A 16,835-nucleotide genomic window follows, 5' to 3' on the forward strand; every position below is an offset into this window, starting at 1 on the left:
ATTGGTGAGCTCACATGGCACGCCTCCGTCTGTTTCAGGAAGTGCTGTGTTCTGTACTTCTATGAGCTCAGCTGAGTGTAGCCACACGGGGGAAAGGAGAATGGTAAAAGTGTTTCACGTTATGAAATACGTAATCCTACAAAGAAAACATGAATTGGGGTTGCTGAGCAAATTATTATTAGCATCAGAAATGATTAACAATACTTATTTATTCTTCACATTTGTGTGATGCAGACATCGCATGTGATTTGCACAGGAATCGCACCACATTGTTGTGCACATCACATGCGATGTCTGCACTGTGCGATTTCTGCTTGAAATCACATCCACACCAAAAGGAAGCAGGACCCTTCCCCCCTGCACCTGAATCGCATCGCATGGCTGGTGCTGGTGGTGGAGTTGCCACCTCATCCCTTTAAAACCAAACACATTAATTACACAGGTTCTGTAGCTGATTAGGGTGGTAATTAAATTCACTTTTCTGCATTAACTTAGCCTCAGAACCTGTGTCATTTATTTGTGTTTGGGTATAAGGCGGGGTTGCCACATCTGCGATGTCCAAGATCGGATGTGATTCGCTCCGCACTGCAGTGCAACAGATACTATGGCTGAATTTGCATCGCATTCAGGCCAAACTCATACAGGACCCTTTTTTTGGTCCGCAGCAGAATCAGATCGCATGGGTATTCATACCATGTGATCAGATTCCTGTCTGAGTTTGCAGATCGCACTGCGATATATATACGCAGTCACACCAAATTCCGACCGTCAAGAACACGGTGACGTACGACGGGACTAGAAAAGGGAAGTTCAATACCCAGTAGCCAATAGCTTCCATCTTGTAGTTGAATCTGAGCATGCGTGAGTTTTTGTATGTCGGAAATTGCATACACACAATCAGAATTTCCGATAGAAAGTTTTTCTGTTGGGAAAACTGAGAACATGCTGGCGGGAATTTGGCCAGCTAAATTCCAATGGAGCATACACATGGTCGCATTTTCCGATGAAAATCTCTCATCGGTCTTTTGTTGGGCGAAATTCCGATCGTGTGTATGCGGCATTAGTGTTAGCCCTTGTACACACGGTCGGACATTCCGACGGAAAATGTCTGATCGGACCATGTTGTCGGAAAATCCGACTGTGTGTGGGCTCCATCTGACTTTTTCCGTCGGAATGTCCGACCAACAAAGTTTGAGAGCTGGATATAAAAAATTTCCGACAACATGATCCGATCGGACTTTGTCCAATCGTTTGTAGAGAATTCCGATCAAAGTGCCACGCATGCTCAGATCAAATTCCTAGACCAAAGCTATTGGCTACTAGCCTGAACATAGTCCCGTCGTAGCTAAATAACATCATCACATTACGAACGATCGGATTTTCCAACAACTTTGTCCGACCGTGTGTATGCAACACCAGTTTCAGACAAAATCCGGCGGCAAAAATCAGACCGATTTTGTTGTCGGAATGTCCGACCGTGTGTACAAGGGCTTAGATTGCTCCCTGCACAGCCCCATTATAAGTCACTGATCCCTGCCATTACTACTATAAAAAACAATTAAATAAAAATTCCAGTATATATACAGTGCCTTGAAAAAGTATTCATACCCCTTGACATTTTTCACATTTTGTCATGTTGCAACCAAAAATGTAAATGTATTTTATTGGGATTTTATGTGACAGATCAACACAAAGTAGCACAGAATTGTGATTTAAACCATTCCATTGTAGCTCTGGCTGTATGTTTAGGGTCTTTGTTCTGCTGGAAGGTGAAACTCTACCACAATCTCAAGTCTTTTGCAGACTCTAATGCCGCGTACACACGGTCGGATTTTCTGACGGGAAATATTTGATGGGAGCTTGTTGTCAGAAATTTCAACCATGTGTAGGCTCCATTGGACATTTTCCAGAGGAATTCCTGACAAACAAAATTTGAGATCTGGATCTCAAATTTTCCGACAACAAAATCCGTCATCGGAAATTCTGAACGCGTGTACACAATTCTGACGCACAAAGTTCCACGCATGCTCGGAATCGAGCAGAGGAGCCGCACTGGCTATTTAACTTCAATTTTTTCGGCTCGTCATACGTGTTGTATGTCACCGCGTTCTTGATGTTCGGAATTTCCGTCCAAATTTTTGTGACCGCGTGTATGCGTTTGAGCCGACATCCGCCGGGAAAAAAACATGGGATTTTGTTGTTGGAATGTCCGGTCGTGTGTAAAGGGCATAACAGTGAATGTAGTTTTTATTCACGAAAGTCCATTCAGAAGAGGGTGGGCGGGGTGTTGGGTATTGATAGCGTACAGATGAACTTATATCATTCAGGTATAAACTTATGCATATTATATTGTAAGGGTATTACATCTATGTCTTTACATAAGAAGTGTTTGGTATTCGGTCGAGTAGGTAAATAATGGCTGCCATGTTTTAATAAAATTCTCACTATTTTCCTTTTTCATTGCCAGAATCTCTTCCATCTTATATAGGTACAGAGCTCTGTCCAGCCAATCCTTGACTAAAGGGGGGTAAGTGGTTTTCCAGAGTAGGGGAATGAGGGTTTTAGCTGCGGTTAGTATTTTTTTTTTTACCAAAAATATGTAGAAGAATAAGTATCGGCCTATAAAATGTTTTTTTATATATTTTTGGGGGATATTTATTATAGCAAAAAGTAAAAAATAATTATTTTTTTTCAAAATTTCGCAATTTTTTTGTTTATAACACAAAAAATAAAAACCGCAGAGGTGATCAAATACCACCAAAAGAAAGCTCTATTTGTGCGGAAAAAAGTACGTCAATTTTGTTTGGGAGACACGTCGCACGACCGCGCAATTGTCAGTTAAATCGACGCAGTGCCGAATCGCAAAAAGTGCTCTGGTCTTTGGCCAGCCAAATGCTCCGAGGCTGAAGTTAAAGGTTAGAAAATTGAATGAATGTTCTTAAAATTATATATTTCAAATGAAATACTACTGATGTATGGCTAAATGGCTGAATAAAATGAAAGTGGTTTTAGAGGCTGAAGGGTTTTTACCTCTATGCATTTGTGTTGCTCACCCCCACAGGCACACCTAATACTTACCTGAGCTCCCACTCTATTCAGCGATGTGCACAGGAGTCTTGGCTTTCCCAGGTCTCTCTCTCCTCATTGGCTGACACAACAGCAGGAACCATTGGCTCCCACTGCTGTCAATCACAGCCAGTGAGCCAATGAGGAGAGAGCAGGGGGCAGGACTGAGCTGAGGCTTTATGTGTCTTATGGAGGGAGCATGCTCCAGTGCCCCTAGTCAAGGGGGAGGAAGCAGGAGCTCTGGAGGGGGAGCCGAGAAGAAGAGGGGGAGCGGGGGAGCCGGGAACCATCGCACAAAACAGGTACTATAAGTATGATCAGAGGCGGTTCTTTAGGCAAATTAGGCGGCCGCTTAAGGCCTCACACTCGCAGGGGCCTCGCGGCCGCCCAATTTGCCTGTGATCGGGGGCGTGGTCTCCACATGGCGGCTTGGGGACCCTACGTTTCAGAACTCCTGGCCAGGGGCACCGCTGCATCTTGCCAAACATTGCTGCTGGTACCGAATGGTGCAGATGCCCAGGAAACCGGACCGCTGATCTGCCCACACTGGTTGCAGCATGGAACGCTTCTTGCAGCCACAACAGCCGCCGGCGTTTTTCCAAGATGGCACCGCACCGGCGCCATGTGACTGTCAACACTGAGGGAGTGAGAGAGACGCTCCTGGGGATAAACCATGCCGCCCTACGGTGAACTTTCCCCTGCCTTTCCGGGATCTGTCAGTGTCCAGGAGGATGAAATACTCAGCCCAAGGAATGTCCCCCCCCCCAGCCTCAGCCCTTCACGCATAGATGAGCAGCCGGGACTGAACACACTGCTACAGGGTACATTGAGTAACCTCACCACAATGACTGGAGCTTCCATTTAGTTCAGATTCTGCACATAAAGTATGCAGAATGGGACATGGGGGCAAGGAACAGGGCAGGGGATCTCTCTCTTTCTCCCTTCCTCTCACCCACCATCTCCCCTCCTTCCTCTCTTGATGGGCGCAGTGGCACTGATTGACAGGCAAAGTGACGCTACTTTCTGATGGGCACAATGATGCTGATTGATGGGCACAGTGACGCTGCTTTCTGATGGGCACAGTAACGCTGCTTTCTGATGGGCCCAGTGATGCTGCTTTCTGATGGACATAGTGACGCTGCTTTCTGATGGGCACAGTGACGCTGCTTTCTGACAGGCCCAGTGACGCTGATTGATGGGCACAGTGACGCTGCTTTCTGATGGGCCCAGTGACACTGCTTTCTGATGGGCACAGTGACGCTGCTTTCTGATGGGCACAGTCATGCTGCTTTCTGATGGGCACAGTAACGCTGATTGATGGGCACATTGGCGCTGATTGATGGGCACAGTGACGCTGATTGATGGGCACAGTGAGGCTGCATTTTGATGGGCACAGTGAGGCTGATTGATGGGCACAGTGGCGCTGCTTTCTTATGGGCACAGTGAGGCTGCTCTCTGATGGGCACAGTGACGCTGCTTTCTGATGGGCACAGTTACGCTGATTGATGGGCACAGTTACGCTGATTGATGGGCACAGTGACACTGCTTTCTGACGGGCACAGTGACGTTGATTGATGGGCACAGTGACGCTGATTGATGAGCAGTGAGGCTGCATTTTGATGGGCACAGTGAGGCTGATTGGTGGGCACAGTGATGCTGCTTTCTGATGGGCACAGTGACGCTAATTGATGGGCACAGTGACGCTGAATGATGGACACAGTGACGCTGCTTTCTGATAGGCACAGAGATGCTGATTGATGGACACAGTGACGCTCATTGATGGGCACAGTGACACTGTTTTTTGATGGGCACAGGGACACTGCTTTCTGGTGGGCACAGTGACGCTCATTGATGGGCACAGTCAGGGCCGCTGTTAGAAATCATGGGGCATACAGCCTACCTGACGGGGGGCCCCTTTGACCCCGCCCACAACCCACCCCTCGTTCCACCCCTGCCTCCACGCTGTCAGGGTGGGTGGGGGGGGGGTGTCTGGAGGCAGGAGCTGGAACATGTAACATTTATAGCGCCCCACCATTCATAACTGCATCTGAATGGGAGAGATGTCAGTGTTTGGACATCTGTGCCCTTTCAGTTTGTGTCTTCATACACCACCAACTTGTGTCCATTTACATCAGGCTACCTCTGATCTGTCACATTTAGGTCTGGAAAAATAGAAAAGGATATTCTTTTCCAATTTTTTTTTTCCTACCTGAATGGACACGGAGGAAGGTGGATCTAAATGCACACAAGTCAGTTCATACCTGTAAACCTACATGGAGCTTTCAATCAGGTCTGCATTAAAAAGGATCTAATTGCAAAGCTTGGGTGAAAGGTTATCAAAGGGGAGTGGATTGGGGGTGGTAAAAATGCAGCTTGGCTGTGTGTTTTTACTGCCCCTTCCCCCCATCACATGTGTAAAAGTAGCATCTCACTATGTGCTCATGATGTATGGCTCTGTCAGTGTAACATGACTGTGTGGTGCTGACTTTGTTATAGCTGTGCTGAGTTATAGTCTGTAACACACAGTACAGCCATAAATCAGGAAAGTCAGCACCACACAGTCATGTGCCCTGATCATCATAATGATAATAACCATGAGCACACAGAGTCTGGGGACTGCACATTATACAATAGTGTGACCTGTCAGTATGTGTGTGTGCAGGGGACTGCTTGCCTGTGTACCACTGCCGTTGTCCAGATTACTCCTGCTGCTCTGTCTCTCTATGCCGCCTCAGTGATAAGTCCCTCAAGCTGCAGCACTTACTGAATGAAGGGAGCCGTATAACAGTAATATCCATCCGCTGGAGAGGCATACAGTGAGCAGGAAGAACTTTAGTTTGTGCAGGTATACTGAGAACAGCATGCAATTATATCCCTGCACCCGAAAATGGAAAAAAAGTCCCTCTTCTGCTTTCACCTCCTGGGCCCCTCTGGTAACCTGATGGGGCCCAGGAAATTAATATATATTCCTTATATACCTTAGTAATCAAGTGGGTGCGGGTTAATATAGTTATTTAGCTTCTTTTTTTTTTTTTAGCTAGAGGTTAAAAGCTGCTCGGGCCCCCCTGCTGGCCAGGCCCGGTACAACAGGGCTGGTTATACTGCCCTATCAGCGGCCCTGGGCACAGTGATGCTGATTGATGGACACAGTGATGCTGCTTTCTGATAGGCACAGAGATGCTGATTGATGGACACAGTGACGCTCATTGATGGGCACAGTGACACTGTTTTTTGATGGGCACAGGGACACTGCTTTTCTGATGGGCACAGTTACGCTTATCGATGGGTACATTGAGGCTGCTTTCTGATGGACACTTTGATGCTGATTGATAGGCACAGCGATGCTGAGTGATGGGCACAGTGAGGCTGATTTCTGATTGACACAGTGAGGCTGCATTTTACGGGCACAGTGAGGCTACATATGATGTGCACAGTGAGGCTGCATTTTCCAGGCACAGTGAGGCTGCATTTGATAGGCACAGTGAGGCTACAATTGCTGGGCACAGTGGCTGCAAATGATGGGCACAATGGGGCTACAATTTATGGGCACAGTGGCTGCAATTGATGGGCACAGTGAGGCTGCAACTGATGGGCACAGTGGCGCTGCAATTGATGGGTACAGTGGCTGCAATTGATGGAGTTTGTTTAAAAATTTCCCATTACGGGAATCAGTGGGGCCTCATGTCTAAATTTTGCCTAAGGCCTCACAAAGCCTAGAGCCGCCTCTGAGTATGATATGTTTATTATTTAAAAAAATATATATATTGATATAACTTTAATAACAAATGCTAGAGAATCCAGAGATGGGGCACACTTCATTTGAGGTGACTTATTTATCTTATAATTATAGTTTTTGAGCGTGCATCAAGCGGAATTAAATTCTCTCAATCACCATCAACTATTTTAACTCTTGTGCTGCTAGCCTTAGTAAAAAAAGAGAGGGTATATTATAGCTACCTGTTTTAACCTATTTTAACCTATTTCTTCAGTTGCTTTCTGGTTTCTGGCCTAGACCAAAATGATGTCATACATCCTAATGCCGCGTACACACGAGCGGAATGTCCGACAGAAAAAGTTATACAGAAGATTTTCATCGTATATTCCGATCGTGTGTATGCCTCACCAGACTTTTTATTTTGAAAATTCTGACGGACCTAGAAATAGACTATGTTCTAAATATTTCCAACGGAACCAATTCCTATCGGGAAAACCGCTCGCCTGTATGCTGTTCCGACGGACCAAAAACGACACATGCTCTGAAGCAAGTATGAGACGGAAGCTATTGGCTGCTGGCTATTGAACTTCCTTTTTCTAGTCTCGTGGTACGTGCTATACGTCACCACGTTCTTGACGATCGGACTTTGGTGTGATCATGTGTATGCAGGACAGTTTCAGCGGAATTCTGACGGAACTCCGTCAGAAAAACCTTCAGAGTTTATTCCGACGGGAAAACCAGTGGTGTACAGGGCATAAGAGTCTTTATGATTATTTTTTTTCTTCTTTCTTTCAGAATAAATTATTATTCTGGCCAATGAAATTAATTAACACCCAATCACTTGACGCTCCTAAACGCACTTAAACGCATAACACGTGTTTACAAGTGGCAAGCATTTTCTTCTGCCAGTACATCATTGCCTAGTAAGCCTCAGAAGGTTTTACTGAGCAGGCCATTTTTTGCGATATAGCACTGTTGCTTTTAATGACAATTCCGTGGTCGTGCAACCCTGTACCCAAATAAATTTGATGTGCTTTTTTCCAACAAATAGAGCTTTCTTTTGGTGATATTTGATCACCTCTGCGATTTAAATTTTTTGCACTATAAAAAAAAAGACTGACAATTTTGAAAACAATATTTTTTACTTTCTGCTATAAAACACATCCAATAAAAAAATTGAAAAAAAAATCAAATTTCTTCATCACTTTAGGCCAATATGTATTCTGCTACATATTTATGGTAAAAAAAAAATCCCAAATAAGCGTATATTGATTGGTTTGCGCAAAAGTTACAGTGTCTACAAACTATCGGATATATTTATGGACTTTCTATTATTGTTTTTACTATTAACGGTGGCGACCAACGATTTTTAGCGGACTGTGACATTGCGACGGACAAATCTGACACTAAGGGACACTTTTTGGGGACCAGTGACACCAATACAGTGATCAGCGCAAAAAAAAAAAAAAAAAAAAATCACTGTATAAATTACATTGGCAGGAAAGGGGTTAACATCAGGGGGTGATCAAAGGGTTAAGTCTGCTCCTAGGGAGTGCTTTCTAACTGTGGGGGGAATGGATGCACTAGAGGAAAAAAGAGATCTGTGTTTTTGCTTAGCAGAAATACAAGATCTCGATTTTCCTCCCTCACAGAATGGCGATCTGCCTTGTTTACGTAGGCAGACCACCGTTCTTCCTCTCCTCGTAATGATTGGCGCACGCGCGCCCCAGATCTCTTTTACAAAATCACGTACAGGTATGTGATTTTGCACAGCCGAGCCACCCTGCTACAGTATATATGTGGTGGGCAGTCCGGAAGTGGCTAGAGGAAAGGAGTCTAGGGGAGATAGCAAAAACTTCCAGTGTGCATGAAGCCTAGTTGTCAATTAGGGAAAAGCACAAGTTCCCAATAAGGTAACAAACATCCATATCTATACATTGTGTTGTTGCTCTTCTGCTGATGCTTGTCACATTCGAGAGCTACAAAGATCTATTAAAAGAATGTTAGTACTAAGAAAATGTATACTTGATATGAGACTTCTTTCTGCATTCCTGCATGCAATACGGTTTATACTCAATCCTGTTCTACATGTCCTTAGGCATTCTGTAATTATGCTTATACGGTATACAATAAACCAATGAGCATAGGTTGTACAACTGCTTTAAAGTATCTGGCAGTCATGGGCTTAAATATTAGCCTAGAGTAAGATGGGAAATAATGTTTCCTTATTTAGACCTGTGTACAAATACATAACCTATTATGCTTAGCTAATGAATTTGAACGGTATTAGGCCACTGCCTTTCCTAGAAAGCAAGGAAAACAGACGTTCATTTTCAGATACATATAAAATCAATCTGAGGATAATCATGAAAATATAAGAGGATAAACAGATTTTCTTGTCCTTGAAGTAACTTTCTGTGTGAACGCTATATTCTAATTCCTTATGCATTGTGACGGAATTAGAACTTAAAACTAAACATCTGTTTACATTTTGCAAAGGAGGATAGCATATACTTTACATTGGCATTAAAGAATTTGATAAGCTTGAAATTCACTGGTGTGTCATACCACCTAAAGTATTTAAAAGGTTACATCTACCCTAAACAGATTTTAGCTGGCTGTTTCAGGGGAACAGCAATGTAGGTATGTATAAAGCCTTATTAAGTATAAAGTAGAATAAAAGCAGAACCTATAAAAAAAAAATTACACCTGTCATTTTTTATCTGCTATATGTGTCCCATTAGGACGGTTTACCGTCACTTCCTGTCCCACAGCCAAAAAAGGAAGTGAAAGGAAATCCCTTTAAAGTGAGAAAATTCCTAGTTGTCACCAGGGTGCCAGGACTAGTGTCCTGAATGGAAGATTTCCAGTTTTTCTGTTCTGGTGACCTTATCTTTCAGTGATAACGACAAACAGGACAAATAGAGAGGGTGAGTCTCCCTAACAGAGACACAGATTGGAATAAAGACCTATACCTAAATTATATATTTGCGCAAATGGTGAATAAATGAAAAGCAAATAAAACGAAAATCAAATAGAAAACAGCAGCTGTGCATAAAGTCTATATTCCTGACATATGATATATGAATACAAACAGTGCAGCACTAGAACCAAAGTATAATTATATTTGCAAAAAAACATACAGTATGTGAATTTCACTAAAAAGTGGCCAAAATTGCTGTTGATAAAGCACTCAGAGTGAAAAAAAAGTCCCTCCAGCCATGAAACTGAAGGTAGCATAGGATGAAATAAAGGAATAATCCACATTGCATAATAACCTTTGGACTATTTATTGATAAAAACCAAGAGTAAAGCCTCATACACACGATCGGACTTTGTACAAACTTTCCCGTGGACTTTTGTACAAAGGGCGTTGTCCACAAACTAGTATTGCATACACACCATCGGACTTTTGAGAAACAAACACAAACATAGTGACGTTACAACGTACTGACGACGCTTCGAAAGAGGATATTCAATTCCCTGGCATCACCCTTCTGGCTCCTTCTGCTAATTTCGAGTTAGTAGACGTTTGGTCGGTGCTGATTCACGGTTTTCCGTTCCGTGAGTTTCGTGTTCCTTTCTGACCTAGCCATGTTGCGCGATCCTAGGAGAGAGCGTGCTATTTATGGGCTTGGAGTTGTTGTTGTGACTTTAGCCCGGTCTAGGAATAATCGGAGTAGTAGGGTGAGGAGTGTTTGGGCTAAAACTTGGTTACTTAATCGTGACCAATTTAGCCATATGCCCTTATTGCGTGAGCTGCAGGAGAATAATCCGAATGATTATCGTAATTATCTCCGGATGACGGACTCCTGCTTTCAGCAACTATTGTCCTTGCTGTCCCCCTATATCATGAAGCAGGACACCTGCATGAGAGCTGCTATTCCAGCAGAGCAAAGGCTCATACCTACCTTGCGTTATTTGGCGAGGAGTCTCCAGGATATCAAGTTTACCACTGGTATCTCTCCCCAGGCTCTGGGAGCCATTATTCCTGAGACATGTAGTGCCATCATCCAATCCTGCAGAAGGACTATATTAGTGTACATTTTTTGCTTTAATATCACCTTCATGTTTTTACAATTTATTTTATATTTTTTGTATTCCATCCTTCCCATTTTTGTAATATGCTGTGAATGAATGTCCTCTTTGTCCTCATGCATGCTGTAACCTTTTTTGTGGCCTACGTGCATATTTCCCTTCACTAACCTCCCCAGCACGCTACCCTGGGCCCATACACACCTAGCCTAGTAAGCTATGAGTAAGCGCTAGGTTTAGCATGAAACGCGTCAAAAATTTTTGCTTTTTTTCCCTTTGTTGCTGTTATTTGTGTGATGTGAGGTTATTTTACTTTGAAGAAATAAAAGGCACTTTTTAGTTTTCATCTGATCCGGAGTGCGGCTGTCCAGAGTTTGTTCATCCTTCATACACCTAGCCTAGTACATAACACTGTATTTATTATGCTTCATTCATTACCCTAAACACTGCCTAAAATGTGTCCCAATCTTATTCCTGCCCTTAAATTTATGCAGAGTGCAAGAGTCCCTTTTCTATGTTTCACACACTTATTTTGAACACCCCCCCCCCCCCCAAAAAAAAATATTAAAAGAATGTAGTGCAAGGGCCTGCCTGATTACCTTCAAAATGTACAAATTATACTTTGGTTATGATTCATTTATCATTATGAATGGCTCTCACCATCCCTGTGCTGTGCCAGCTTCCTGGGTTTTTAGCTTCATCATAACGAATACTCATAATTAATTAATATTTTTATAATTTTTTTACGATGTATGTCAAAATGTGATTAGATTTTGACAATGTGCATTCTTATTTTTGTTTTATGCCACTTCTTACCTGTCCACTGGCCTGACAATCTTGTAAAGTTGGATGGGTTGGCCAAATTAAACTTACATTTTAATGCATTTAGTTCTCATGGAAGTGTTTACTTGTCCAAAACATCTACCCATTCAAATCCCCCCTCCTAAGATTTTTAGAATGTGCCACCAGAGGGGGTGAGGGAGCATATAATTTTTATTTTAAATACACATTTAAATGTTAGAATATTCTGTTGCCCCACAATGTTTGTGTCAAATATGGTTGCAATTTTATGTACTCAGGTATTAATTTTTTTTGATTTGTTTGATTCCACAGTTTCCTTCAAACACCCAGAAATGGCAGGATGTGGCGGCCCAGTTTGCCAATTTATGGAATTTTCCCAACTGTGGAGGTGCCATTGATGGCAAGCATGTGAGGATAGGAAACTCTGGATCATATTATTTCAATTATAAAGGATTTTGCAGCATAGTTCTGCTTGCTGTGGTGTCAGCCAAATATGATTTTTTTGTACGTTGATGTTAGGATGAATGGCCGTCACTTTGATGGAGGTGTGCTGATGCATACAGAATTTTATGACCGGCTGCAGAAAGGGACCTTACATTTGCCACCTGCTCAGGACAATATTGAGGGACTAAATTTTGTGTTTGTGGCAGATGATGCCTTTTCTTTGGGGGAACATGTTCTAAAACCCTTTCCAATAAGGAACCTAACCCCAGAACAAAGGATTTACAATTATCGCCTCTCTCGTACCTGAAGGGTAGTTGAAAATGCCTTTGGCATTTTTCCAGCAGATTTCTTCTCTTTTTAACTGCCATAAACTTAGCAGAATATAAAATTAATCATGTGGTGTTATGCTTAAGGAGGAATACTTCCAGCTATATTGCCTCAGGGCAGACTGTTGAGGCTTTTTCCCAACCAGCTGAAGAGGCTGTGATGCCAGCTCTTGAAAGTGCGCTGGTCTGGGCTCCCAGAATGGCCGTCTTGTCCGTGAACAATATATGGACTACTTTGTCGGTAGAGGGGCAGTGCCTTGGCAGCAAAATGTTCCTGCTAACTTGTAAATAGTTTACTTATTCCCAAAATACTATTTCATTTCAACTACTGTTGTCTGTGTTTCTTATGTTTGCAAATAGCCATGATCTTTGTCCTTTTTGCCACTAGTTTAAACCAACCTGATGTGCAACATGAGGTGGCAATCTCTCTTTGAGCTAACTTTTATATTGTGCTGTATCTCGGCTACACACATTTTAGAGTACACGGTCAATGTAACTACAACAACTTAACAAATATACTGGTATTGAGCATTGAAATAAGAAGCCATGCATTGTTTTTAGTTTAACTTTTTTAATCTGTGCACATTCACATGTGCGTTTTAATTATTTATTTATTTTTAAACTTTTTTTATTTTTAATATCAAAATACTACATATAATATATATATTTTTTTAGGTGTTTTTTTTATTTTTAATAGTCATGTTTAAAACCGCAACTAGAAGAACAATAAAATTGGAATGTGGACATCGCCTCAACATCATGCAGCAGGAAATGAAGAAAATTATTTTTTTTTTAATGGAAAAAGGGATTATATTCTCCCCAAAATATCTATCATGTTCTTCATTTCCTGATGCATGATGTTGAGGCGATTGCTCATGGCATCAATCTCCCTATTCCATGCCATTATTTGCCCGATGAGCCTCTGTGCAGTGTCCTGAGTGAATGGTTCAGGCTCTTGTTCCACAACCAGCACATCATCAAAAAAAGGGTTAAAAACATGTATTTACATAGATTACGTGAAGCTGGGGTGTCAGACACTCATCTGGTGGAGTGTACATCTCTGTCACTTCCTCCACCTCTCTTTCCTCCACCTCCTCAGGATTTCTGGGGCTAATTTGCCATTCAGGCTGGCGAGGTTGAGGGTCCTATCAGGGTTGGGGGTCCCGGCGAGGTTGGGGGTCCTGGCGGGGTTGGGGGTCCCGGCGAGGTTGGGGGTCCTGGCGGGGTTGGGGGTCCTGGCGAAGTTGGGGGTCCTGGCGAGGTTGTTGTCTGAGCCTTTTCTCCCCTCTGAGAATGAAACAAAAGGTATGCTTTAGCACACAGATATGAAACATTGCTTTGAGGTGGTGTACAATTGTCTGTTTATCAAGAGATCCAAGTTGAAGACATAATTAAATTTCCCTTTTAACCAAACTGAAATACTTAATCTTTCTTGCCCAAGTTTCTCTGATGTCGCACACTAGTGCTCCTGAGTCCAGATGTGGAAACAGCTGCTGAATGCCCTCTCCTTACATTCCACTGAATCTATTTAGTAATTAATTCAAATTTCAGCTAAACAATAATGTTTTAAACTTCACTCAATATGACAAATTATCATGACCAAAACAGTCATAACCCTGTATCATCTAATGACATTGTATTCACTAGTAAACAATCACCTTATGAACGTGGTTCCTGACTACGTTGGTTCATACATACGAATGGTTCAATGCAAGTGCATACAAGTTGCACTTTATAATAGGAACGCATGACAGGTACTTACTTTTTCGAAGCACCTTCTTTATTTTGAGATACTGATCCGGCTCCCTCAGTTTAATGTCGGACCAGCGCTTCCTTAACTTCCTTAACTGGACCGTTGCACCCTAAATTTCTGCTCCAGAGTGTTCACCACTCTACTCATAATTTAGTTCTTCAACAAATTCAGATACAGGTATGGGCCATGTTTCCCATTATAATCCTCCCTGTGTAAAATATCCACCATCTCCACCATTTCTTCAAAGGCCATGTTGGTGGCCTTGAATCTCCTCCTCCTAGATCGGGATTCCTCCTCACTAGATGACACATTAGCCTGCATCTGTGTCTCCGCCATGTTTGCTCCGACTGCGCAATGAAGAGAGAAGGGGCAGGGAATATTACAGAAAAGGAACGTCAGGGGTGGGCGACACGAGTGGAGTTTCACGCATGCGTAGTGTATGTCAAGCTTAACACGCAGCCTGTATATAGGTCCGATCTATATACAGGCCGCCGTAAAAATATACGATGGACTCCACCCCATACACGATCGAAAATTTTAAGCACTGAACTTCTCTTTTGCTAAATACATGTATGGAAAATGTATCTAATATATATATATATATATATATATATATATATATATATATATATATATATATATATATATATATATATATATGTGATAATTAAAATAGTCCGGACATGAATGAAGAAAACAATTAAAGTCAATGGTACACAAATGTTAAATATTAACGATGCATTGCAGAATCTGTAATATGGTCAAGGTCCAACGTCATGACGCTTGGAGAGCGGAGGTTTGCCGCATGCGCCGTGTATAAAGCACAAACGTGTGATGCAATGTAATGTTCAGAATAGGCGGGAGACGAGCGCAAGCTGGCACAAGCCGACGCAAGCTGAATGTAGACACAAAAGGAAGGTATGTTTCTAAAAGTTTTCGCTATCGCTGGTACTGTTAAATGACTCTTTTACTTTGGAAATTAAATTTTGCTCTCGGACTGTTTTTAAACATGGGAAACGTGCAACTTTACAGGCATACTATAGACATCCACACCTAACCACCAGCCCCCTCCCCCCCCCCCCCCCCCCCCCCAACACACATCCAGGTATGAAATGTAAAGGAATATTTAACTTTTAAACATTAAAGTCCATGGTCCCGATAAAAACTGACGTTTTTTTTAAATGTTCTTTTGCATTGATACATGTACCGTGTCACAAAAAGTTTTTTATGACAATAGCTTGCATATTGTTGATTAAAATTAAGACTTTGGAATTCTCACATAGGCTATTATAGGGTCTTCTGCGGATTTAGAATTTGTCACAAACAACCTAAATGCCAATGTTCAAGTCAAACTCATGTTCGGCTTGAACATACAGCCCATCCCTACTGCTTAAATAAAGGCCCATATTGTGAGCAGCTTATGAGCTATACGCCACCCATTATAGTTTGTTTTTTATTATGTTTTGCAGAGATCAAAATCATGAAGTCAAGTTTAAATTCTCACAAATTCCTTACACAATTTATAGGAAAATACAGGTAGCTCACTTGTCTGTGGCAAGTCAAACATAAAGACTATTGCAATAAAACCAAGAGGATAGCAGCAATTGAGCAACTGGTGGAATTCGCAAAAACTACAGTTTGATCAAGACAAAAATTGGGGGCCTCAGAAGCATATATAACAGGGAACGAAAGAAGACAGAAAAATCCAAAAAAACTGGAGCAGCAGCTGAAGAGGTCTATGTTCCCAAGCTCTGGTATTTTAATAGCCTCCATTTTTTAAAGGATCAAACAGTACCACGCAGATTGCTCTCTACACTGCCCTCCGCATCAGCTGAGGCCACCGATACTGAGCCTGATTCTACACAGGATGAAGAGTGTTAGGGTTAATCCTGTGTCTAGGGTGGTCCCTTCAACCTCTCAGACCTTAGATCCAATGTATTGTATAAATTCAGAGCGCTCTGGAATCAATTCTCAAAGGACAAATAAAATCACACACACACCATGGCGTCCTTCGAGAACTAATTGTATTGGGTTATTACAAAGCAAATGATATAGGGTATTTTACGTCATACAGAATAAGACATGCGCAGTAGACATCAAGACGATTACAGCTGGTCAAGACAAAAACACTATTGTTCTTTGTTCTAAGCTAGCTGAATTAATATAAGAAAAGATACATAATTCCTTCTGTAGCTAAAAGATGCTGAGAAACAGTGTGAAGGTTATAGATAAGTGTGTGAGAACACACGGGTTAGAAGAATCTCATGTTGAGACAGTTATCTGAGAAGTTAAAGGGGTGTCCAAACTGTACATATTGTGAAATGGAAGTTTGTGAATATTAAGATGGCTGACAGAAACAAGATGGATGCTTAGCATAACCTTTCAACCCCCTCTTTAAGTCATGGAATGACTTCTACAGATCCGCAGCCTCCTGAAATCTACGGTTCTTGCTACGTTTGTTATATTCTTTTACATAAAGCTGCAGATATTGTGTATATGCGTGAGAAGGTTGGTCTGGTGTAGTACACTTGCTAATACAAAGTAGAATAAGCTTGAAAATCAAGTAGCCTATCAATCCTAACAATAGTACTATGATAATCATAATCACTATGTCCTTTAACCATGAAAACATTCCACCTAAACCCAAACTAGAAAAGGGGTTCCATCCATAATTACCTATGTCCCTTGCTTGTTT

The 16,835-nt window shown here is 42.1% G+C and overlaps 1 long non-coding RNA gene across 1 annotated transcript; it reads left to right on the top strand.

Annotated features, from left to right (window-relative positions):
• The first annotated feature begins 37 nt into the window (after window positions 1-37).
• On the top strand, window positions 38-12,712 carry LOC143998312 (uncharacterized). The gene is made up of 2 exons (XR_013277839.1): window positions 38-103; window positions 11,930-12,712. It is a non-coding gene; the product is annotated as an uncharacterized LOC143998312 (long non-coding RNA).
• Window positions 12,713-16,835: the final 4,123 nt, after the last annotated feature.

The sequence above is a fragment of the Lithobates pipiens genome, unplaced genomic scaffold (assembly GCF_037356315.1).
Source record: "Lithobates pipiens isolate NorthernLeopardFrog02 unplaced genomic scaffold, aLitPip1_a1.2 Scaffold_19, whole genome shotgun sequence".
Classification (NCBI taxonomy): Eukaryota; Metazoa; Chordata; class Amphibia; order Anura; family Ranidae; genus Lithobates; species Lithobates pipiens.